The 25,902-nt window shown below is 33.3% G+C and overlaps 1 long non-coding RNA gene and 1 other non-coding gene across 2 annotated transcripts; one reads left to right on the top strand and one right to left on the bottom strand.

Moving 5' to 3' along the window:
- The first annotated feature begins 1,352 nt into the window (after positions 1-1,352).
- Positions 1,353-25,525, top strand: LOC109178915. The gene is made up of 3 exons (XR_002053790.1): positions 1,353-1,430; positions 21,897-21,902; positions 25,515-25,525. It is a non-coding gene; the product is annotated as an uncharacterized LOC109178915 (long non-coding RNA).
- On the bottom strand, positions 13,894-13,966 carry TRNAR-UCU. Its single transcript has one exon. It is a non-coding gene; the product is annotated as a tRNA-Arg (tRNA).
- Positions 25,526-25,902: the final 377 nt, after the last annotated feature.

The following is a 25,902-nucleotide window of genomic DNA, read 5'->3' as shown; positions in this document are numbered from 1 at the left end:
TGCGCGGACTAGCAGGGCAGGGTTGGCAGTCCGCATGCATTTTGGTGGTTGAGGCATGTGGGTTAGCGTGGAGACAACCCACATGCGCGGACTCGCTGGACAGGGTAGGCGGTCCGCATGCATTTTGGTAGTTGGGGCATGTGAGTTAGTATGGAGGCAACCCATATGCGCGGATTGGCAAGGCAAGGTAGGTGGTCCGCAGGCATTCTGGCAGTTAGTCAAAAAATGAAAAAAATGTATTCCCTCCAAAGAGAACAGAGGGCGCTTAGCCAAACAACGGAAAAAATGTATTCCCCCCAAAAAGAACATAGTGAGAAAAGGCTAAGTGTTGGTTTTAGGGTTTTTGGGCCCAGGTAGGTCCAACACAACCTTAGTCGGTGGATTCACCTTTCAAAGATAAAAAGAAATGAATAACTCTGGAAAACGTGTTTCTCTATTCTTTTAGCCTGGTTTCGGTACCTTTACAACTTGTGGAGGGGCCCTTTTATAGTAGGCCCTTCTTGCATTAGTCTTTAAAATACATTTAGGGCCTTCAATGGCCGATTGATGACTAGTTACTTCTAAGGGCCGTTGGGCTACCGTTACTGGGCCTCCCAACGATTCTTTGACGGGGCTCTTACTGCTCTCTTAAATGCCTCCAATGGCTCATTGTTCGGCCGATCGAGTCTTCGTACCGACCCCGGAGTCGGGCCGACTCCACGACTCGGTCCAGATCTCTTTTGGGCCTCACTGCTTTTGGGCCTCCACTCTCTTCCTCGGGCTTCTCCTTACCACTTTCTTCTTTGGGCTTCCTCGCTCTTTCAATTATTTTGGGCCGAGGTCCACACCCCATCACTAAGCATTCTTGTCTTCCAAAAAAAAAAAAAAAAAAAGAGGCGCACGCAGTTGCAGCATGGAGAAATCAAAAGCGCATAACAAAGCAGCAAGGGAGAACAATGTGAAGCAGCAAAGACATCCAGTGAATATTCAAATGAAGCCGAGTACCAAGTAGCGAGGAAGACGTCCAGTACAAGAAATATCCAAGAAACACGACAATAGAGGAGTCACATTGACTTCTCGACACTGGGTGAAGACGCAGGCCATGCGACGTGCGGCAGAGGCGCGCGGTAATGGCATGGTGCGTAGCAATGGCGAGGATGGTGTGTGGCAGCAGCGTACGATGGTGGGGGAAACGACAAGTATCTGGAAAATTTGGGAACTGGAATTTGAGTTTGGAAAAGGGAGTAGGTGGTGGTATTGAATTATACTTCCTTCAGGCATCCAAATCCCTAAAGAAAGTAGGGGAACTTGTGATGGCGCTATGGGATCCTAGGGGTCCATTTTATTTGGAAAGTCTTGGCCCAACCGCCCGAGCGGGGTGTCCATCTTTATGGGTGAGGTGTTGGTCCAATAAGAATAATGGAATTCTATTGGGCTAAAGAAAGAAGGAAGTTTGGAGCAAAATATTATTAGAATTATTATTAGGCGGTATCAAACCTATGACCTCAAGCATAACAACACAAGTCCTAAACCACCAAACCAATCAAGATCTTGTAGACTAAAGGGTATGAAGCTCCACTTATGCATGGGAGAGCGCGGGAAGCAAGGTAGTGTGGGGACACATGTGTGGTCCAGAATGAAGGCTGCCAGATGCCGTCCATTTGTCAACCATCTGTGAATCCCTCAATAGTATAAATAGGCACCATTCCCTTCCTTTTAAAGGCACCCCTTAGTTTATCAATCCTTTCCTGGTCTGTTAGTTTGAGTCTTCAACCCCCTGTTGGCACACCAATGTTTGAGTCCTATTGGTAATATATTTAGTTTGATTCCATTTATTAGTTCCCTTAGCTTGTTTAGTTATTATTTTGGACCCTATTCCATTCCTTGGGTCGTGATCTTTGTATTTGAGCCGCCATTCTGGGCCTGTACCTCGGACTTTGTACGTACTATGTTATGCCTAGCACCCGGGTAATGAAGCTACTATTTTCCTACCCCCGTTCTGTATCTCTATATCTGGTTTATGGTGGACCCGGTCCCGATAAAAACATTAATAATAAAGTAATGAAATGTAGTCTCTGATCTCTTAGTAAGCATGTAGAAATGTGTATGTATACTTAATATTAATTAATCAAATAAAAAGTGTATTTATGGTGAAATTAATTAATTTTCTGAGAACATAAAAACTTGTAAGAGCATTCTCATTAATGATTTTTTGCTAGTTTTTGTAGTTAAAAAATTCGAAGATGGTTTTTAGCTAATGTGGAAAGTGATTTTTTCCTGCAATTTTAAGTTTTTTTTTTTTGTCTAACTGGAGAGAGAAATGGAAGAAAGATACTGCTTTGATGCGCGTTTGGCGCATATCCCGTGCCTAGCGTGGCACATGCACGCACCAGCTGGGCGCATTCATCTTTACTTTTTTTTTTTTGTTTTTTTTTGTTTTTTTTTTTTGTTTTTTTTTTGTTTTCTTTTTCTTCATTTACTCTTTCCTTGGAGGACATATAAAAACCATGAAAAAAAAACACACTATATACTCTCAAAGGAAGAGCTTTCGCAAAGCTACTCTTACAAATAATCTGACAACTAACTTTGCATTTAGTATGTACTATGTACAAAATATTCTTGATGTATGCATTTTCTTTTTTTATTTCTTTGCATTTAGAGACTCTGTCATAGTGCGAGCATTACTTTTAACTAGAACTAGGGGTGAACATTTTGGGTTTCGATTTGGTCTTTTCGGTTTCGGTTTTGGTTTTTCGATTTAAAAAAAAAATAAACCATTCGGTTTAACATTAGAGTTTGGTTCGGTTTAAGATCCTCAAATTTTAACATTTCTTAATTTTCTGAACATACTACCAAACAATACATATTCACATAATCACATAATTCATATCTAAAATCAAAACATTATATAACAAAATAGCTATTCAAAGTTCAAACATATACTAAGTACTAATTGTGAGGTGTCAAGCACCTTGTGCTCAGATGGCATGTAGTGACTTCTCCTATGTGGGAGGTCATGAGATTGAGCTTCAGTAGAGGCGTTGTTGACTCTATATGCTTCATTAGGTTGAGAAAGTATGTTTGAACAGATACTATAAAATTTTTAAGAGAGATACTAGTGAGAATAGGAATTGAATGACGGAGCAGGCATCAAGGAACTTAGATTTATTATTATTAAAGTTAAACGGTATTCGGTTCGGTTCGGAGAACAAGAATTCTGAACTGTTCGATTTTTTGATATATTACTAGTTTGGTTCGGTTTATCCGAATTGCCCACCCTAGATGGTAGTGCCTTGTGAATTCTGGGGTATTCAATATATGCTGACCTCATCACCATTACTCTATGGATGGTGCGCCTAGCTAGAATGACATATCCTTTTATTCCCAAGTGAAATTCGTTGTTGTTCTTTATCTTATAGCAAGGTAAATCATCTATGGTGCCATATCCTGTAATCACGAATGTGGATTGCTTACCAAATATCTTTCTACAACATCAAAAATTTTATAGATACATTAAGGGAAAGCATTATATTTAGTTTAATAAATAAATACATCCCTTCAAAAATAAATAAATAAATAAATACATAAACAAATAAATAAATCTTATATTAGGTAGGCTTAAGGTCCGGTAGAGGATGAGAGACATAGGTCACCACTACTATTGGGCACCTCCTCCTTATAGCAGCTAGTATTTTTTCTTCAACATTAGCTGTCTTTAATTTAGAAAATTCTTTAATCTTATGTTTTTGAAAAGGCAAAAAATTTAAAATTGAAGTGTTAGATTAAAATTAGTTAATTAATTAAATAAATTTGTACATGTTTACCCTGTCTGTGCATCCATGGCCCATCTAATTGTTAAATATGAGCTGCTGATGAGATTTTTTAGAACATGACAAATTATTGAATATTTTTTGGGTTGATAATGGAATGTTGTAAGGATATAATCACTGTTTGGAAATCCCGCTATTTCAGTCCAACATTATTCGATTTTCAGGCTCTGATACCATGTCCATGCTCTGATACCGTGCCATGTCGTATCGTTATCGTGTTGACCCGTTAACGAACCCGTATACATGAATTGCCAGGTCTATTTGCTCCAAAGAGTGGGAGTTTTACAGTTGTGGTAGTGAACACAAGTGCAAACAGAGTAATGGCTAAATCGAAAACCACACCATAAATGTTCAATGAATTTGTGGGTTAACTGACATTAGAATGTCAACAACAACACAAATTCCATTGAGCAAGCATTGACAAGCTTTTAACAGAGAGTCGTTCATGTTGGGTTGGGTTATTATGTGAGGAAGAAAGATTGGATTGGTTGTGTGATTATGTGACCTGTAATCAGGATAGAATATGGATTGCTTTCCAAATCTCTTTCTTCAACATCAGAAATAGCATAAATACATTGAGGTAAAACATTATATTTAGTTTAATAAATAAATAAATACATAAACATATAAATAAAGCATACATTATACTTAAGGTCCGTTAGAGGAGGATAGAGGTAGGTCACCCATTCTATTGGGTCCTTATAGCAACTAGTATTTTTTATTCATCCATAACTATCTTTAATTTTTAAAATTCTTTAATCCTATGTTTTTGAAACTGTAATAAATAAATAAATATATAAAATTGAAGTGTTATATTAAAATTAGTTAATTCATTATATAAATTTGTACGTGTTTACCCCGTCTGTGCATCCATGGCCCAACTAATTGTGAAATATAAGCTATTGCTGATTTAACATTTTTTACGACTTGACAAATTATTAAATATTTTTTTGGGTTGATAATTAAATTTGGTAGGGATATAATCACTACCGGAAATATCGCAATTTTCGTCCAACATTCTTCGATTTTCAAGCTCTGATACCATGTCCTCGCTCTGATACCATGTCGTGAAAGCAGAGCTAAGCTATGGAAACTCATTCATGGAAAAGAAAGAAAAAACGAAGAATGCTTTCTCCATGACTATGGATCAATACAAGTTGATTTGAAAATTACTATCTTAGGCATGACATGCCTGGCTGTCATGCTGTATCCTTGAGCTGCCCAACATATACCCCATCTGTTATTAACTTAATATCACAGAATATAAACCTAGGCAATTAATTTACATAAACTCAAATAGTTTCAGCCCAACATTTAACCAAAAGTCTAAACATTTAACCATAGCTAGAATGGCATATTAATTTATTCACTAGTCATATCTGCTGATGCTCTTTATCTCATAGCAGGGTAAAGCCATTTTTGGTGACATATAAATAAATTTTACATTAGGCTTAAGGTCTGGTAGAGAATGAAAGACATATGTCACCCCTATTATTGGACACCCCCTTATTGCAGCTAGTATTTTTTTTTCTTCAACCTTAGTTGTCTTTACTATTGGGTACTATTACCGTTGGGACCGTGTTCATCATGGATTGTGAACACGGTTCCATGGCATAATGATTGGATAAAAGGGCATATTCATTTATTCCCTAGTCAAATTACTGATGTTTTTTGTCTCATAGTAGGGTAAGTCATTTATGGTGGCATATCCTGTAATCAGGACCGAATGTGGATTGCCTACCAAATATCTTTGACATCAAAAATTTTATAAATACATTAAGAGAAAATATTATATTTACTTATTTAGTTTAATAAATAAATAAATACATCCAATAAAAAAAATACATAAACATATAAATAAATTTTACATTAGGCTTTTAAGGTCCTGTAGAAGATGAAAGACATAGGTCACCCCTACTATTGGGCATCTTCGTATAGCAGCTAGTATATTTTTCTTCAACCTTATCTGTCTTTAATTTACAAAATTCTTTAATCTTATGTTCTTGAAAAGGCAAACAATTTAAAATTAGAGTGTTAGTTTAAAATTAGTTAATTAATTAAAATTAGTTAATCAATCTTATGTTCTGGAAATCTCGCTATTTTCGTCCAACATTCTTTGTTTTCCAAGCTCTGATACCATGTCCATGCTCTGATACCGTGTCATAAAGTAGAGTTAAGCTATGGGTAGTTATTGATGGCAAAGGAATAAATAAAGAACAATGATTTACTCATAGCTATGGGTTCAATATATGTCGATTTGAAAACTACTAACTTCATAATTTCATAACAGAAAATTCATAATCTCATAAAAGAATATTCATTATTTCATAACTGCACATTCATAAATCTATGCCTGCACATTCATAATTTATGAGTGTTGAAGAAGCTTGCGGGAAGAGGAAGTGAAACTGCGAAATGTGAAAATGAATAAGAAAAGTCGCGCTGATAATTTAGAGAAAGAACCAAAAAAAAAAAAAAAAAGATAACGGTACTATTATCGTTGGGTCCGTGTTCATCATGGATGGTGAACACGGTTCCATGGCATAACGATTGGCTAAAAGGGCATATTCATTTATTCCCCAGTCAAATTCACTGATGTTCTTTATCTCGTAGCAGGGTAAGCCATTTATGGTGACATATCCTGTAATCAAGACCGAATGTGGATTGCTTACCAAATCTCTTTCTTCAGCAAAACTAGCCCAAAAATTCTATTGTGAATGCTCTAACCTACGCTACTGTACATATATATCAATTAGAGGGTGTTGTACTTGACCCTCCAAACTATATATATATATATATATATATATATATATATATATATATATATATATATATATATATATATATATATATATATGGAAGGGTTCAGGTGTGGGTATAGCTTCCCGTGCGGTTGTGCGGTTAGATCTGAACCGTTGATCAAATTTAGATCAACGGCTCAAATCAATGAAAATTAAAAAAAAAAAAAAACGCTTATCTGGAAAAAAGAAGCATAAGCTAAAAATGGCGCACCTTAAGTGATAGAAACATGCACCTTAAGTGTTAGATCTTAAGCACAAACTCATGCACATTAAGTACAAAACCCACACACATTAAGCACAACCTCACGCACATTAAGCACAAAACACACGCACTTTAAATATTAACTCACAGACTTTAAGTTTCAACAACTATTGACATTAAGCACAAACTCACGCACACTAAGTACAAAACCCACGCACATTAAACACAACCTCACGCACATTAAGCAAAAAACTAATGAACTTTAATTATTAACTCAGAGACTTTAAGTTTTAACTACTCACATTAAGCACAACCCCACGTACATTAAGCACAAACCTCACGCACCTTACGCACAAACCTCATGCATCTTATATACAAAACTCACGCATATTAATCACAGATCCGTTCACCTTAATTTTGACCTAGATGCAAAAATTACAAAATTGCCACCGCATTTTTTTTTTAATTTTAGTAATCCTGGACGTTGATTTAAGCGAGATGAATGGTCCAGATTAATCCGCACAACCGCACCTGGGCACCTTAACCGCACCATAACCTAATTCTCTCTCTCTCTCTCTCTCTCTCTCTCTCTCTCTCTCTCTATATATATATATATATATATATATATATATATATATATATATATATATATATATATATATATATATATATATATATATATATATATATATATATATATATATATATATATATATATATATATATAGGGAAGGGATCATGTGCATTTGTTGCTTCTCGTGCGGATGTGCGGTGGATTAATGTGCGTGAGGTTTATACTTAATGTGCGTGAAATTTGTACTCAATGTGCCTGAGATTTGTACTTAATGTGCGTCATGTTAATATGCGTGAGTTTTGTACTTAATGTGCCTGAGTATTGTGTTTAATGTGCGTGAGATTTGTGCTTAATGTGCGTGCGTATTTCAGAATTACGAGCTCAGAAGGAAGCAGAACAGAAACTCACGCAAATTAACGCCCAAGCTTCTTGTTACTTCTTCCTTCAATTTGGCCATGGATTCTGGATTATCAGCTACCTTCAGTGCAGTTGAATGTTTATATAAATGACGCACGCACGGTAAAATTTGCACAGCAGCTAAGTGTGGATTTCTGTTGTATTATTCCCATAATTTTTAACCACCATAGCTCGCCTCCGCATCATCAGCATCAGGGAGGGGACAAATGGCTACTGGGGATGTGGGAGAAGCTGATATCAATATTTTCTACTGCATTTTACACATTCACGCACATTAAGTACAAATCTCTGACACATTAAGCACAACACTCACGCACATTGAGCACAAATCTCACGCATATTAATCCACCGCACATCCGCACGGGAAGCATTCACCGCACGGGAACCTTTCACTATATATATATATATATATATATATATATATATATATATATATATATATATATATATATATATATATATTGTTAAATAATTAAGTTGGGAAGTCATCTCTTAAACCCACAGTCACATTAATTATTGCCAGTTGATGTGAACAATATAATGTCTCGCGTGCATCAAATCAAATGCTTATTTTGCATGTATATATACAATTAGGCAATACTAAATGTAAACAAAGTTTTGAAAATCATTTATACCTGATGATCCCAATTTATTATTTCACGAGTAACTAATAAATATAATTCATAGGTACAAAATCACATCAAGATGCATAAATTTGTATATATAATTTTGTGTGTAACTAATATTTTTTCTGTGATATAATCTAAAGTTCTAACCATAATATTTCGACCATGAGTGTGTGGAGTATAATTTTTGTACCTAAAGGTCATGAATTCGATTTTTGTCCAACATCATATCCTCTTTGATTTGTCGAGCTAATTATATATAATGTCTTTCTAGTGTATTTTATTTCTTTAGTATAATATAATTTGTGAGTTATTAATTTATTATGCACAACGAGGTTTATACAAGAGGCAACAACAAGAACAAATGTGAGAGTAATCAATGGTTCATAATTCTGTATGAACTACGCAACGTTCACATTGGGATGTAAATCTTGACGTTGACTTTCTAAAATGTAATTATATTATATAGAGTTAAGGGAAAATGGCACTTTTTCCCCCTATGTTATATACTTATAGCACTTTTTTTCCCTCAATTATTTATGTAAGCACATTAGCCCCCTCAATTATTTTAAAAGTGGTGGTTTTTCCCCCTAATATATTAAATTGACATTTCTACCCTTAAAGTAAACATTTTATTTATTTTACTTCTCCAACAAATTATTGCGTATATGTAGCGATTACCACGGTTCGGTTCGAACTGAACCAGACACTATAGCAATCGAATTAAAAGTTTTTAGTTATGATTCAGATCCAGAACCCAATATTTGGATTTCAATTAATTAAATTTAAGAATAAAAAAAAAAAAAAACTGGATCATGAACCGGCGGTTCCGGATCCCGTTCGCGATTTTGAACCGTCTTTATTTTAAAATTTTATTTTTTATTTTAAAAATAGTTTAAATTCAACAATAAATGTATTTTATTTTTTTAGTTCGGAACATGAACCGGCCATTCCAGTTCGCGATTTTAATAAACTCTAAATATCGCGTTTTGATTATAAATTGTAATTGGAATATTTTGGTTTGGTTACTATAGTATCTGGTTTGAACCAAATTATAGAAATAATTTATTGGAGAATAAAAATAAATGAAATATTTATTTTAAGGGTAAATATGTCCATTTAACATTTCAGGGGGAAAAAAAGCCACTTAAATAATTGAGGGGGAAAAAGTGCTATAAGTATATAACATAGGGGGGAAAAGTGCCATTTTCCCTAGAGTTAATTACCGAAATGAACTTTTGACTATAGCAAAATTATCAATTTGGCCCTTGACTATTTTTTTTAACCAATTAAGTCCCTCAACTTTAAAAATCTTAATCAATTTGGTCCTCCGTTTGTTTGACCATTAGTCAACCGTTAACTTGGGACCAAATTGATAATTTCGCTATAGTCAAGGGATCATTTTGGTAAGAGAAAATTTCAATTTTGGTCACACGACTATAGTGGCCTTGTTAATTTCAGCACCTAACTTTCAAAAGTATCAATTTAGTACCTTGAGTATGTAATTTTTCTCAATTTTGGTCACTCCGGCCAATTTACCGGTCAAATTTGACCGGAAAAATTAAATCCAACTTTTAGGCACAAATATGAGGGGCAAAATAGTCTTTTCCTGATCTGCTCCTAATTGACTGGACCAAGAACGAGTCGTTCTCCTCGGCGACGACCCGGTCGAAAGACGGCGACTTTGATCGGAAAATGAGCAAAATATCCGACTTGGAGGAGAGCCCGGAGGTGAAGAAGATGGGTAAAAAGAGCTTAAGCTTGAGCGGAGTGAGATTCTCGACGGCGTGAGCGACAATGAGGTCGTTCATGGCTCTGGTGCCTCTGCTGTAAAGCGAGCCCATTCCTTGCAATGCATGGGGGAATGATAGGTTAACGACATTGTGGGAGGAGGGCGGAGAGGGAGGAGAAGAGAGATGTCTTCTGGGAGGGAGGTGGGGGCAGTTGACAACGGCGGGGTCGAAGTAGAGAGTGAAGAGGAGGAGAGGGCAGATCAGGAAAAGACTATTTTGCCCTTCAGATTTGTGCCTAAAAGTTGGATTTAATTTTTCCGGTCAAATTTGATCGGTAAATTGGCCGGAGTGACCAAAATTGAAAAAAATTACATACTCAAGGTACTAAATTGATACTTTTAAAAGTTAGGTGCTGAAATTAACAAGGCCCCTATAATCGTGTGACCAAAATTGAAATTTTCTCATTTTGGTAATTAACTTTTGGGGTGGGCAATTCGGTTTAGTTTTCTCGAACCGAACCGTACCAAATCGAACTGAACTAGTTTGGTTCGGTAATATACCGAATAACCGAACGGTGTTGGATTCTTGTATACCGAACGGTTTGATAAAAAACCGATCCGAATTATTCCGTAAAAAATTGAACTGAACTGAACTGAATACCGTATGATTTTTTTTTTTTAAATATAATAGTAATAATAATAAAAAATAAATAAATAAATAAATAAAAAGTAAATCCAAGTTCCTTGCTGCTTGCTTTGTCGTTAAGCTCATATTCTCACGGGTAGCTCTCGTAAATGTTTTATTTGATTTCTTTATGTTTTGTTATCAAAAGTTCTATATTATGTGTTATGGTGTTTACATAATCCATATACAAAGTCTAATATATAACAAAATAGCAATCCAAAGTTCAAACGGTATTAGGTTCGGTTCGATTTTTACCGAACAACTCAGTTCGGTTCGAGTTTTTACTGAACCGTTCAGTATACAAGAATTTATTACCGTTCGGTTGTTCGGTATATTACCGAATCTAACTAGTTTGGTACGGTTCGGTTCGAGAAAACTGAACCTAATTGCCCACCTTTAAAGTTAATTAGCAAAATGATCTCTTGATTATAGCGAATTACCAATTTGGTCCCAAGTTAACGGTTGACTAACGGTCAAACAAACTGAGGACTAAATTGGTTAAGATTTTTAAAATTGAGGGACTTAATTGGTCCAAAAAAAATAGTCAATGACCAAATTGGTAATTTCGCTATAGTCAAGGGACCATTTTGGTAATTAACTCTATTATATATGTAAGTATTTTCCAAAGTTTGCATGCTTCTCCCAAAAGGTTGAATCCCAAGGGATCCCACACCCTGACCCGACACCCGACATAGCATTTAGAAGGATGTAAATCACGGCAACTCAATGACTCAGCAGACATGGTCAAATATCGGTGCGCACAAGGGATCTGTCCACTTTAGGCATAATTTCTACACTGCACTGTTGTTGCTATATTCGAACCTTAGTCTCTTCTCTTAAACACGGCCTATTAAACCAGTGACTTAAGCGAACGCGGGCCAAAAGTTTGCATGGTGTTGTGTTTCTTCATTGTCGGGAAATTAGAAGTAACCAACGACCCCGAAGAATGATTATCCGAGATTAGCGTCGTAGGTTGCCGTACCAGTAATCTTAGATGTAGATAGGGTTAATGAGAAACCACCGCTTTATTTAGCTTGTACATCAAAACTTAATTTACTTTACATATCTTACACGTGATACTATTAGATTTCGATAATGTTGTACATAAATTTGTACACATCAAACTTTTGTACACATCCTGTTGTAAATTGCCTTAAAATGTGTGGGCTCTATTTGTACGTATATTTGGTGTATAGTAATTTATTAAATTGGTACGTTCTATTTCTTTTAATATCATAAATTTGAATTCGAATAATCTCGTCATCCTTAGTATTTACTGTATTAATTAGATGTACGTAAAAATAAGTGACTCAATTTTATTCATTCATATTGTACTACTATAGACGATCATTTATAATGACCAAATAAAAATGCTACGAAGCTATTTAAACATGCGCAAAAATTGTGAGCATGCAATTAGGTAGCATAGAAATGGGGATATGAGATACAAGAGAATGTATGATATAAAATATGGAGAAATTAGATTCAACTCAAGCCAAAGTTACAAGTTTGATTCTCCACTTTTATGGTTCAAGTCGTTCAGCGATGGTTTGAAGCACAAAAAATACTATTTTTTTAGAGTTAACTCGTGTAAATATGTTTCACTAATTATATTACTAACAACACAAAGATCCATATTTAACAATAAAATATATATAATTAAAACAAAACAAAACCAAAAAAAAAAAAAAAAAAAAAAAAAAAAACATTAAGGTTTAAGAATACTTTAAACGTGTCCGCACGGGCTTAACTCAATTGTTCCTTAGGCAGTATTTAAGATAAGAGACTCAGATTTGAACTTTGACTGCAGCATTATGAGGATTATGTTCAAAGTGGGCAGATTCTTTGTGCACACCAACATCTGTCTGTTAAGCCATTGAATCGTCGTTATTTACAGGTTCTTGGGGTTGGGAATTCGATCAACATTTTAGGAGAAGAAGAATACTTTAAAGGACGTACAATTGCTGAAATATAATATTATGGCATTATTATTTATGGTACCGGCGAACAAGCAACCCTACATCTGATCTTCTTCTTCAAAGATATTAACAAGACGTACGAATGAATTTATATGGCCATATATTTTGGACCAAAAAACAAAAGACATGTGGACAATATTTGAATGATAGATAGAGGCAATATAAATCATTAAAGCAATGTTAGACATTATTGAATCAGTTTTTTTTTTTTAAATAATATTAAAACAACAAAGGTAATTAGTGTTGCAGATGCTGCCTTCTATGTTCCATTATCCTTATTTTTTACAGAAAAAAATTGTGAAATTGCCGCGTAATCAATTATTGTGCCGACAACAATATCAACGTTTGATTTCTAGCTTAGCAGTTCTTCAATAATTCGATCCCAAGAGGAATATTTGTTTTGAATATAGTACAAGTAGGATAGGCCATAGTGTCACATAAAATATTGAGTTATTTTAATTTATTTTACACAATTTTTATTAGAAAAACTGAGCTTAAAACATTTGTGGACGCAACGAAGTGTCAAGATTACGTACTAACTACCATATATTGAATGGTGTAATTTAAGTGGTCTACAGATCTTAAACCATTGACACATTGGATTCATTCATGTGTCTGTGTCGTATTAGTGCATGTGTATATCTATTATTTGCTTTTTAATTATTTTCCAAGCAAATAACTCTCTTTATCTTTATTCATAAATGAGTATATTTGTTGCCCCAAAAAATTGAATTCTTAATCTCAACTTGACAAAGTATTTGAGAGGATATATTTGAATACTGCTTACTAAGCCAGAGATTGGGACATGCCTGTGTTTAGGTTTGTTTCAATTTAGATTATCGACTATTGGTATACTCAGGAGTTGGCACGTCTTTTGCGTGGGACAGCTAGCCTGGAAATTTAAGGCTACTTCATATCCAAAGTCAATGATCAAATCCTTAACTTTTGGCTAAAAAAGGAGATTAGTCCCTTCCACTAAGTACTCAACCACACCCCCACCACCCCATTTGGTTAAGGATGAATGAGTCTCTTTCACTCAATCACACCCCTAAGTTAAAAGTCATATTACACACCCAATGGGACTTGAACCCACAATCGCTTGATTAGAAGTCAAACGCCTTATCCATTAGGCCATAGGCGCTTGTTATAATGAATTATTAAGTTTAAAATTGATCAAATTTAACCCTAAAATTATTAAAACTTTAAAAGTGCCACTTTATACTATCAAATAAGCTTTGTAAAATGAAGTCGTCGTCGTCACACTCGTTCCTTTGAACCAAACAAAAGCGTGCGTATAATATTTTAAAAATAATATATAACCCGTACGAAGAGTTTAATTGGTTAAGGAGTGATAGAGTGTGGGCAATGGGAAAAATTATATATATAATATAATTGATTCAATAAATTCCCATAGAGTTCAATTAATTAACTCCATTAATTAAAAACAATTTTGTATAAAATATTTAAATATCTTAGTATAGATTATAGAAGCTAGGGCCGGAGTGTGAGTTATATCTCTGCAAACCGTATGAAATATTGGGTTCAATTTTAAAAGGATTCATTATTTATTTATTAATTAATGCGTATCTTTTCATGGATACAAATGTACGTAGCTCACATAATGGATTTTAAAGATTTTATATGATCTAATAATTAAAGGTTCGAAGCACGACCTTGTCGAGTCTGACTGGGTTGACCTTATTTATTTATTTATTAAAATTATATTAAAAAAAAAAAGATATTTTCCCACTTGCAGTATATATTGAAATGTGGTTTTATTTAAGCCGACCATATTTTCTTATATTTTAATAATTTCAGTCACTATTATTATTGTTATTGTTATTGTTATTGTTATTGTTATTGTTATTGTTATTATTATTATTATTATTATTATTATTATTATTATTATTATTATTATTATTATTATTATTATTATTATTATTATTATTATTATTCGTTTTTGGTTTGATGTAAAGAAAAACAAATTGGAGCAATATAATAGCTTTAATTGACGAACAATATCAAAGCTCTAGTTTTGGTTCTTGTGACCATTGCATGTGGTTTTTAAAGAAATGATTAACCACCGGAACTAAATTCAACAAGCAATATATGCATTTGACCATGATGGATGGTGCAAATTAAATTGACTCACTCATCAACTAAAGCTAGGTAAACGCTTCCGTAGATTAGAGTTTTGAATACTGTACTCGTGCGGGCTTAACTCAATGGTTCAGTAGGCAATATTTGAGAGAAGAGACCAATGTACGAACCTCCAACGGTGACAGTGTGAGAATTATACTCAAACTGGGCAAATCCCTTGTGCGTTCCGGTATGCATTTAACCATGTCTTCTGAACCATTGAGTCAATTTGATTTACATCTTCCCAAATGCTCTATAGGACCGGGTGTGGGGCACCCAGCAAGTTATAGGTAAACTGATGTGGCATTTCTTAATTGGCCATGGCAAACAGTGCAACAAGTGACATAGCTAGCAATGTAATAGCGTGGTAGCAGGCCGGTTGTGTGTTAGGGCATCCTCAATAGTGAGGATTTTGGTGTAGTTTTTGAAGAGTTTTTGGAGGTGTGATTAGGAAAGAGAAATGAGTGAAAACAAAAATCGACAAAATCCCTGCAAAACCCCCCAAAATCCCTTCTCCTCTCTTCTTCACATGCCCATTTTTTTCTTAATTCTTGTGCAAAATCTCCTTATTGGGGATGCTCTTAGAGGGTAATTGGTGTCTCATAATGGCATACACTTTGTAAGTTTACAAACTATGTTGTCTTCTCGAGTCTGACTTACTAAGTTAAAGAGATTGTTAGCATTGAATTTGGCTGAATGGAGAGTTGATGGCGTTGAAATGGAGTTCACCATATCGGCATTATACCCAACCTAGTTGCCCTTGGTCGCTGGGTCATGCAAAATCTTGGACCTTCTAAGTTAATTGGTTATTTGGTTTGATGAGCATACCAATAACCCTATGGGGGTGTTTGGTAAATAGCTGTTACTTGATTGTGTTAGCGGATTTGACTAGTTTATAGTATTAGCTGATTATAGAAAGATGTTTGGTAAATTAGTTGTTAGTTGATAGCTGATTAAATACAAAATGACTTTCTCATAAAGCTGCTTTGAGTATCTTTTTGAATTTTAGCTTTTTGGTGCAATAAATTGTTACGAAAAGCTAATTAATTGAACATAAATATGGAATGTTTAATAAAGTCAAACAGTTAATAGTGGTCAAACAATCTAAAATTGACTGATAAGCTAACTATATTATCAAACAGAGCCTATAATATTTGACTTATTATGACACCCTAAACAAACCTCACATCAACTTTAATAATGCTTTTTATATGTGTGAGCTACTCTTTTCTCTAGTGAGAGTTAAACCATGATGAGATAAACTTTGTTATTATAAATTAGTTGGAAATCAAATTAACTAACAAACACGCACCGGGATTTACTAAACAATGTAATAAATAAAAGTAATTTGTTGTAATTTCATGTGGAATAATACACATATATGGATATAATGTGTGGTGACTAATAAAGCATATATATATGGCATATATTACTTAACCCAGTGGCAATGGGAATGAGAGATTGTGTAGTATGAATAGTTTTCAATTCCAGCTGTGAATGAATTGAAGGAGATTCATCCAACCACGCCAACACATTATTCTTCTCTTTTATCCAACAAGAATATATTCTCTCTCCCTCTCTTTCTCTCTTAGATTAGTCCCTTAATTTGACTTAATAGCATAATGTTAAGGTAGATTGATTTCATATTCATTAGAAACTTAATTGGAAGTCAAAGAATCCAGAAGATATTGGAAGAATTTTGGAGGGATTAAGATTATTCAACTCTACTCCAGCTAATTAAACAAGTTAATTAACTTACTATCACGCGTATGTACGTACGATGTAACCATTTGGATCCTTGGTATAGTATCGAAGGTTTGACCTTAACGTCCAACACGCCAAGTAGATTAGAATCCATGGCGGATATATTGCTTTTTTCTCAAAGATGTCCATTTGTGGAACTATGAGTTGTCATGAGCTATACCTTTATTTATTCATCTTCGTGACTCAAATTTTCATGCGCATTATACCTAATATACGGATTAAGGGGTTGGGTAAATAGCTGTTAGCTAATTGGGTTAGTGAATTTGACTAGTTGATAACATTAGCTGATTGTAAAAAAAAAAGTTTTTGGTAAACTAGTTGTTAATTAGTTGATAGCGGATTACATGCATGCGGAATGACTTTTTCAAAAATCTGATCGAAAAAAGCTACTTTGAACAGCTTTTTGAATTTTTGTATTTTGAGGCAATAAGTTGTTACAAAAAGCTAATTAATCAAACATTCATATTGATTATTTAATCAAGTCAAACAGCTAATAGTGATCAAATAAGCCAAAATTTACTGATAAGCTCACTATGTTTACCAAACAGGGCTTAAATGTTAAGTAAAATTAAATTACACACATTTTCCTTTTATTTTCTTTTTTAAGAGAAAATTATAGTTTTAATCTCGAGTTTTAAGACGGGTGTAATTTTTGTCTCTAATTAATATATGAAGTTGTAATAGTATCCCTAATTAGTCACTAAGGTGGCGTATTTAGTTATTGATATGATGGATGGATTATTTTGGATAAAGACCGACCTAAACAACACTAATATAGAAGTGGTAAAATAATATATTTATTGTATGATTTTCTTGGACTAAAACCTAAAAAAGAGTTAATACCCAAAATCGTCCTCGACTATAGTGGTTTTTCTCAATTTCGTCCTAAACGACTTTGGTTACCTAATATCGTCCCAGACTTTTGTGTTTCGCTCAATTTAGTCCCAGACTTTTGTGTTTTTGCTCAATTTAGTCCCTCATTTGTTATTTTGTCCATTTGGTGTTAAATAAATACACAATTCAGTAATTTTAATATTGGCATCTCTTTACTCATAGACATGTGAACTGCGAAATCCTGTTTTTTTTTTTTACGAATTACTCCCAGAATTACTCCTAAAACTGCGAATATAAAATTTGATTTGCAGGTCCGGGAGTAATTCTGGGTGTAATTCGTACAAGAAAGAGGAATTTCGCACTTCACAAGTTGAAAGTAAAGAGAGATCAATATTGACATTATTGAATTGTCCCTTTATTTAACACTAATTTGACGAAATAACAAATGGAGGACTAAATTGAGCGAAACACAAAAGTCTGGGACGATATTATGTCACCAAAGTCGTTTAGGACGAAATTGAGAAAAATCACTATAATCGAGGACGATTTTGGGTATTAACTCACCTAAAAAACACCCAACAAACTTCTACTATGTATTAGAGATGATATTGTAAATATATGATTATTCTTGCGATTTTCGATGGAGAAGAGAACATTCATTGGGGTTTAGAGTATTTATAAATTATAATGTAAGAGTTAGAATCATTAATAGGTGAAAGTAATACTTGTGATATTCATCTATTCCTTTAATTACAATATATAATCTCATATATAACCTTCAAAAATCCCCTTTTCTTCTTCTCTATGTATAGTTTTAGAATCTAATAATTAAAAATAATCATTAAAGTGAACCAGAATAATATATATTGTATAGTGTGAAGTTAGAGTATGTTAATTAAACTTTTTTGCACTTTAATTATATGAGGAAACATGACAGTCTCTCTCTGCCAGCTGCTGTCACTCTCTTTATAACACAATTTGCAACCTTTACAAATCAAATCAATTAAGTTGAATTGAATTGTTGGCTGGAAAGGGAAGTGGGATATTATATTGCCTTCAAGCTGGACTCATAATAATAATCTCTTCACATTAGCTGGAGAATACAGTTTCTTGTCCTTAATTCACTGCAAATTACAAGAATAAATAATTCTCTTTAAAGCCAGTTTAAAGGGAATGGGATGAGGATTCAACCTAATCGAGTCCTCTATAACTGTATTTTGGTAATTTCTCTTCTATTAATATCCAATTTAGTATTCGACTATAGTGATTTTGTCCATATTAGTCTTTGACTATAGTAGATAATACTCAATTAAGTCATTGGTTATAGCAGTTTTTATCGATTTAGTCTTTGATTCTAACAATTGATGACTAAATTAGGTAAAATCAACAAAGTCAATCACCTAATTAAACACAAAAATACGTTTAAGACTAATTCGAGAAAAATAACTATAATTAATGATTAAATTGGGTACGAAGTCGTATAAATGAATACATAATAAAATGAAAAGAGGGCACACGATTTTTACTTGGAAGTATTATTGGGAAAATACCAGTGACTAGAGGGCTGATGTTTTTTTAATAGTAGGGCGAAAACGAGGAGTAATTAACTTTCTTGATACATTTGTTTTTTTTTTTTTCAATATTTATATTTTTATTTTTAATATCAAGTTACAGGGCATTTGGTTGGAGGGATTTTAAATTCCCTTCCCACTTAATTCCCACCTAATTCCAAAGACCATTAAATTCCGTAGTTTGGTTGGAGGGAATTGCAATTCCATGGAATTGCAATTCCCCCATTTTCAGGGAATTAAAATCCCATGTCCCCCTGGTATTTTAATTCTTGGGAAAAAAGATAGTGATGAGTCAAAATTACCCCTTCATTTTTTAACCTAAAATTAATGTCTAACAACAATAATGGACATTTTTTATTTTATACTACTTATTCCCTTTCAATTCTCATGTATACCAAACATTTGAATTGAAATTCCCAGTAATTTTATTCCTGTCAACCAAACACTGAATTTAAATTCCCACTTTATTCCCAGTAATTCAACTCCCATGGAATTACAATTCCTTTCCCACATAATTTCCTCCCTCCAACCAAACGCCCTGTTAATGTCGGATCACATTTAGATATAATTTTGTGTCTACATCCTAAGTTTGTGGTGAGTTGCTAACATGGCTTGTAAGCCCATACGCCCAAAGTCCAATGGCACACAGTTGTGTGGATCATGGTCCAAAAGCGATATTGTTTTGTGTAAAAGAAAATTTTACGCGACCAACTGCAACATATATTTTTATAATTTAAAATGTACATTATTCTAAAGCATAATGTACATTATTTTAAAACATTATGTACATTATATTACACCAAAAGTTTAATTATTCTAATACGTAACGTACATTATTTTAACATGTAATGTGCATTAATCTAACACATAATGTACATTATTCTAACACATAATATACACTATTCTAACACATAATATTCAACAATTTCGTTTTCGACCGTGGTCCGCACCCAAAGTAGCCTTCCACCGTTGATCCCAACAACAAATCAATTGTTATGTGGAGGACCATGGTCTTAAAACGGTGCCATTTCATTAAGTAAGAAAAAACATAGTGGTCGTTTCTTTCGTCCAATGACGTGCCCGCGACGTGTATCTTTTTTTTTTAAAAAAAAATATAAAAGTGAAAAGCACAATTTTGGCCCCTTTACCCATCCAGAGCACCATTTTTAACTATCTACGAGCTTAATTCACCGCCAGCAACAATCTTCTCATTCCAACACCATTGTAGCCAGCCAAAAGTTTCATCAAAGGTGATAACATTGTTGTATAGCCTGCAACATTGCATTCACACGTGAAAATGTATTGTATAGTTTCTATATATTATGCTTAAGCTTGAATACATCTTAGGTTTTACAACCATTCGAAAATAAATGCAGTAATGATTTCAAACAAAAAAAAAAAAAAAATGCAGTGAGAAACCATTCCGACACATATAAGATGATTGTAATACCTTAACAAACATCATATTATATAATTTCCTTTCAAAAAAAAAATCATATTATATAATTTCAAATAAAATTGTGGTGTAGTTAAAATGATACTATAGTCTTTGTCTAATAAAATTGCGGGCTGTATAGAATGAAACTGAGCATGTGGTGTCACATGTTGTTGGGTATAATGTCAAATGAAACTGTAGCGTAGTTAAAATGATATTGTAGTGTCTTGTCAAATGAAACTGCAAGAGTTAACGACAGCGGTTGTTTTTCTCCTGAAATTGCTTCAAACCACTCCATATAGATCCTTGGTCCATAGTGCTACGTGGACCACGGTCCACAATAAAATTTGCGGCAACAAATCTAGTTATAGAACATAGATATTATTTCATAACATCCAAGAAAATACGACAACTTATCTAACTTCATAGCAAAAGTGATAGGGTGGCATACCTCAAACCATTATGATATCTTCATTGTAGGGTGTCTCAAAAACTACAAGGAGTTAAACATACTTATCTACCACTTATTCTCATGTGCAACTAGATGGTGTAGTATGAATTATAACAAGAGCAATGGGAGGACTATGCTTAAAGAGCCTATGTGCATGCTATCATTCTAGGCTATTGTAATGAAAATCGTACGTTATTTGAGTTACAAACTTAATGTTATCACTTAATAGCCACAATAACTTGAACCACAATTATATGCATGCATGTGTTAATGAAAAAATGTCACAGAGTGTGCATCCGTTGTTATATGAATGAGCACTCTGTAGTGTTGCAAAATACAGTTTAAAATTCTTGCGAAAAGTACACTCTGTAGTGCTGGTAAGTGCATGTTTAAAGTTCATGTGATATCACATTTAACAACACTACATAGTGCATTTAATTTGCAAAGTGTACTTTGTAGGGTTGTGTAATGAACTTTAAGTTAAAGAAAATTATCAAAATACTACCACTTTTTTTCTCATTACTTTATATCCGCTCCGTTAGATTTGGCATAAACGGCTAGGGTTGATTCATAGTGTTCTCTTGAGAATATTAAGTTTGCAAGTGTGCAACTATATACGGAGAGAGTACATTTTCCTTGCACTAGACACTAGTTCTCCCACCTAATGAACCGGTAAGTTATCGTGATTTATACATCCACTATCTTGTTAGATTGGGGTATTGGGGCTAGAGGGGCGAGAAAATTTTATTTTTAGTGCCGCTAGACTGCATTCTTTTATTTCTATTTATTTATTTTTGGGTCAAGAAGTTAAGCAGATAAACATGAAGAGAACTATATAGTTGGATTTTTTTGTTAACACCCAAGTGGAATGAATTAGCAAACTGTATTACCTTTAATTTAAGGATATCATTTTATTTTATTGTAAAATAATGCAGAGTTTGTTCCGGAATCATCGGTGAGGATAACTAAGAAAACAAAAATTGAACATCAAGAAAAGAAAAAAGATTCCTTGTACGAAATGCATCTTTGTTCTTTTCCTTCATATAATTTTGAATCTACATCGTCCAATATAATTATCCAATCCGAGTGAAGTTACAAGTCTTTGGTAGCTATAGGCAATAGTTTTATATGCGCTAATTTTTCTAGGTCAAGCACAAGATGATCAGATCAGATTCCAACCCAATTTATGGATGACTAATTTTATTTGTCTTGGGCTTTAGCAATTTCAATTTTGATATTTTTTTTTTGAATGCAATTTCAATTTTGATATGTTTGATGAGTTTATGAAACGTGCAACATCTATAATCAGTACTCAAAAAAAGTGTTTAGGCTTGGTTATTTTAGTATTTAGTATTAATAATAATTGACACTAGATACTTTTATGATGGTTTGAAAAATTCTTCCTACGCAGATTAGAGAAAATAAACTAGTGTTACTTTTTTAAAATTGTCAAAATAATTGATGCTAGATACCAACGAATATCTAGTGTTGGCTATAACCGATACTAAGTACAGAGTAATTTACATTGTAATTGTTATAGAAGTTTTCATTATCGCCAGCTATAGCTAACATTACATTGAAGTTGAAAATTGATTGGTCATATCTAGTGTCAGTTACAATCAACGCTAAAATATCTTCTCTTTTTTTTTTCATGAAAAAATAAAAATAAAATCAAAATATGTGTTGGCAAGTGCACCAGTCGTACAAGTTGTATAGTGTGGGAGTAACCTCTTAAAATGAGTGGGGGTTCCTTGTGCGCAGTGAGCACAAGTTAGCCTCTGTTGGTCAGTTGAGTCGTCATGATTTATCATTCCACAAACTGTCGGGCAGGAGTGCGAGATCGCTTAAGGTGGGCGATTTCACTTTTTGTCACAAGTATAGAAGTTGAGTCCAAGCACTACCCCACGAGGAATGATTAATAAAATAATGAAATTTAAATTTTAGAGGCATAGAAAGTAAAAATATACAGATTAAATTACTACTATCACGTGCATGGAGCAAAGAACTTTTTTTAACATCAAAGTAATGTCGTTTTGAACCGTGGTCCACACAATAATTTATCCAATCTTTAGTGTTTGGGCTTGTTTAATTTGGATAGATGTGTCAACAATCGTTATATCCTACACCACGGCGCACATAGCACTGTGCGCCGCGCGCCTCCCAAAACGACGTCGTTTTGGGGTAGTGTTGGGAGGCGCGGCAGGAAGTTGCTGAGATTATGTGTATTTGTTCACAACGTAATGTGTATTTGTTCACAACGTTATGTGTATTGGTTCATACAGTTATGTATATTTTTTATACAATTATGTACATTCTTTTTATACAATTATGTACATTCGAATCAGAAAATTCGTGTGTATTATGTTAAGAGTTGATGTGTATTATGTTAAAAGTTTACGTTTATTATGTATTATGTTAGATTATGTGTATTATCTTTTAAAAAGAGTATGTATATTTTGTTATATAATTATGTACATTCATGTATAACATTATGTGTATTCTAGTATAACATTATGTACATTCTTGAACAGCGGATTTTTTTTTTAAGAAAAAACTACTGCCATTCACTGGGGCGGGAAATTTCAAAAAAAAAAATAATTAAAACGACGTCGTTTTGCATCTGGGCGCATAGTGCAACGCGCGCCGTGGTGTAGGATATAAATTGCCATGTGTCAAGACCTTGGGGTCTAATGACACCAAGGTTGGATTCCTATATGAGAGATTGTGAGTTCGAGCCTCAGTGGAGACAGTATTGACTCTTTATGTTTCAATAGATTGAGAAAATAGTTATGAACAGATACTACATTGTAATAGGGTAAGTAGGATTCAAAAAATTTGGATAGATGTATTTATATTTATGAATGAATAACGAAAAGCAATAAGACGAATCGTGAACTAATGAAAAGTAAGACAAGTAATAGTCCAACATATGTGGTATTTAATGTTGATTGTTGAAGTTCCCTCGTTATTTGCAACGAGTCCACCTATATATATATATATATATATATATATATATATATATATATATATATATATATATATATATATATATATATTGATTGATTGGAAATATTTTGATGTTTGGTCATTGTCTTTCTAGTCTTTTCCTGATTTTTAGGCAGACACATCAAATGCTTCTCAAAGTTGTTACCCAATAGCAAGGAAAGACAGGCTATCAAATTAATATCTTTTTTTGGCACATGGATTTTACTTAGTGGGATAGATAGATAAAGATGTCCCAACTAACTTACCAAAAACATGCATTATAAAGTCCATATTTCTACATAAAAAAGTTTATGACCATATCTAGTATTATATTATATTATTAGGAGTAAAAATGTAAATTTTTAGTGGAGAAATGTTGTTTGACAATAACATTATATTATTATATTTACTTATGAAAAGTGTTGCAATTCTTGATATTCATTAGTTGTTAGTGTATTGTATAATTTTGCCACAAATTAATCATATGACATACGAAATTCAAAATTCAGGGTATGATTCAAACAGTAGTGAGTGTATTTAATTTGCTTATTATTTGTGCATATTTAGTTGTATTGGTGTAATTAGTTGTGCTCTGCTGTAGTTGATATAGAACTATTGTAATTGAATTGTTATATTCTTTTTCTTTTTGAATGACAAGCCAAGGAAAAATTACTACTAATATTAATTGAACATTAAGCTATTATAATATTCACAATCGGGTTACAACAAAAATAAATAATATGAGTAAGGCCCAATAGGGACCAAGCCCAAGAATAAGTCAACTTGACAACAGGTCAAGGCCAAAAGAATAATCTTTGTATGAAGGCCCATTTGTAAAGAGACCAGACCACTACTGACTTCTGTTTCAGAACATCAATTTTGGTTGATTGTCGAGATGAAGTTAGTTTCTTTAGTACCAATCGTTATTCTATGGACCCGTGTCCAGCAACGGTGCCGTTAGTGGCACCATTCTCTTCCACTTTTTTAAAAAAAAAAAAAAAAAAAAAAAGAATTTCAGACCACTTTGTTATATGAGTATATGTTCATAATTTTATCACTATATGTTTATAATTGTAAGTTCATAATATCAGAGCTCTGTGTTCATAATTGAATAACTGTACATTCATAATTGCATAACTGTACATTCTTAATTTCGTAACTGTACATTCATAATTCAATAACTGTAAATTCATAATTTTCGAAACTCTATGTTCACAATTTTAGAGTTCTATGTTCATAATTTTATCACTATATGTTCATAATTATAAGTTCATAATGTCAGAGCTCTGTGTTCATAATTCCATAACTTACCTTCATAATTACATAACTGTACATTCATAATGCCACAAACGAATAACGCCGTCACGAGACAAAATCAATTTTTTTTTTAACTAAAAGGCCGCTTTTTTTTTTAAAACTAAAAGGCCGCGTTTTTCCTTAAAACGACGTCATGCATTGTGGACACAAGTCCACAGCATAATTTGCACTTTAGTACTATGGTTTAATGAAGATAATTTCTTTCAAATAATTGTATGGGTATTTATTGCACCTATTAAATTTAAATGGTATAATAAAAGGGTATTTAGCAAATAACCATAAACTGATAGCTGTTAACTGATTAAATTAGTGAATTTTACTAATTGACATCATTAGCTTATATTAAAAAAATATTTTGTAAATTAACTGATAACTTATTACATGCAAATTAATTTTCTTAAAAAGCTAATCGAAAAAAACTACTTTGAACAACTTTTTGAATTTTAACATTTTGAAACAATAAGTTGTTACAAAAAGTTAATTAATCAAACACTCGAACTGATTGTTTAACCAAGTCAAACAGCTAATAGTGATCAAATAATCCAAAATTGGTTGATAAGCTAACTATGTTAACAACCAGG

This window comes from Ipomoea nil, unplaced genomic scaffold, assembly GCF_001879475.1.
Source record: "Ipomoea nil cultivar Tokyo-kokei standard unplaced genomic scaffold, Asagao_1.1 scaffold0875, whole genome shotgun sequence".
In the NCBI taxonomy this organism is placed as follows: Eukaryota; Viridiplantae; Streptophyta; class Magnoliopsida; order Solanales; family Convolvulaceae; genus Ipomoea; species Ipomoea nil.
The sequence above is the reverse complement of the archived record's forward strand: the minus strand, read 5'-3'. Positions and strand labels throughout refer to the sequence as shown.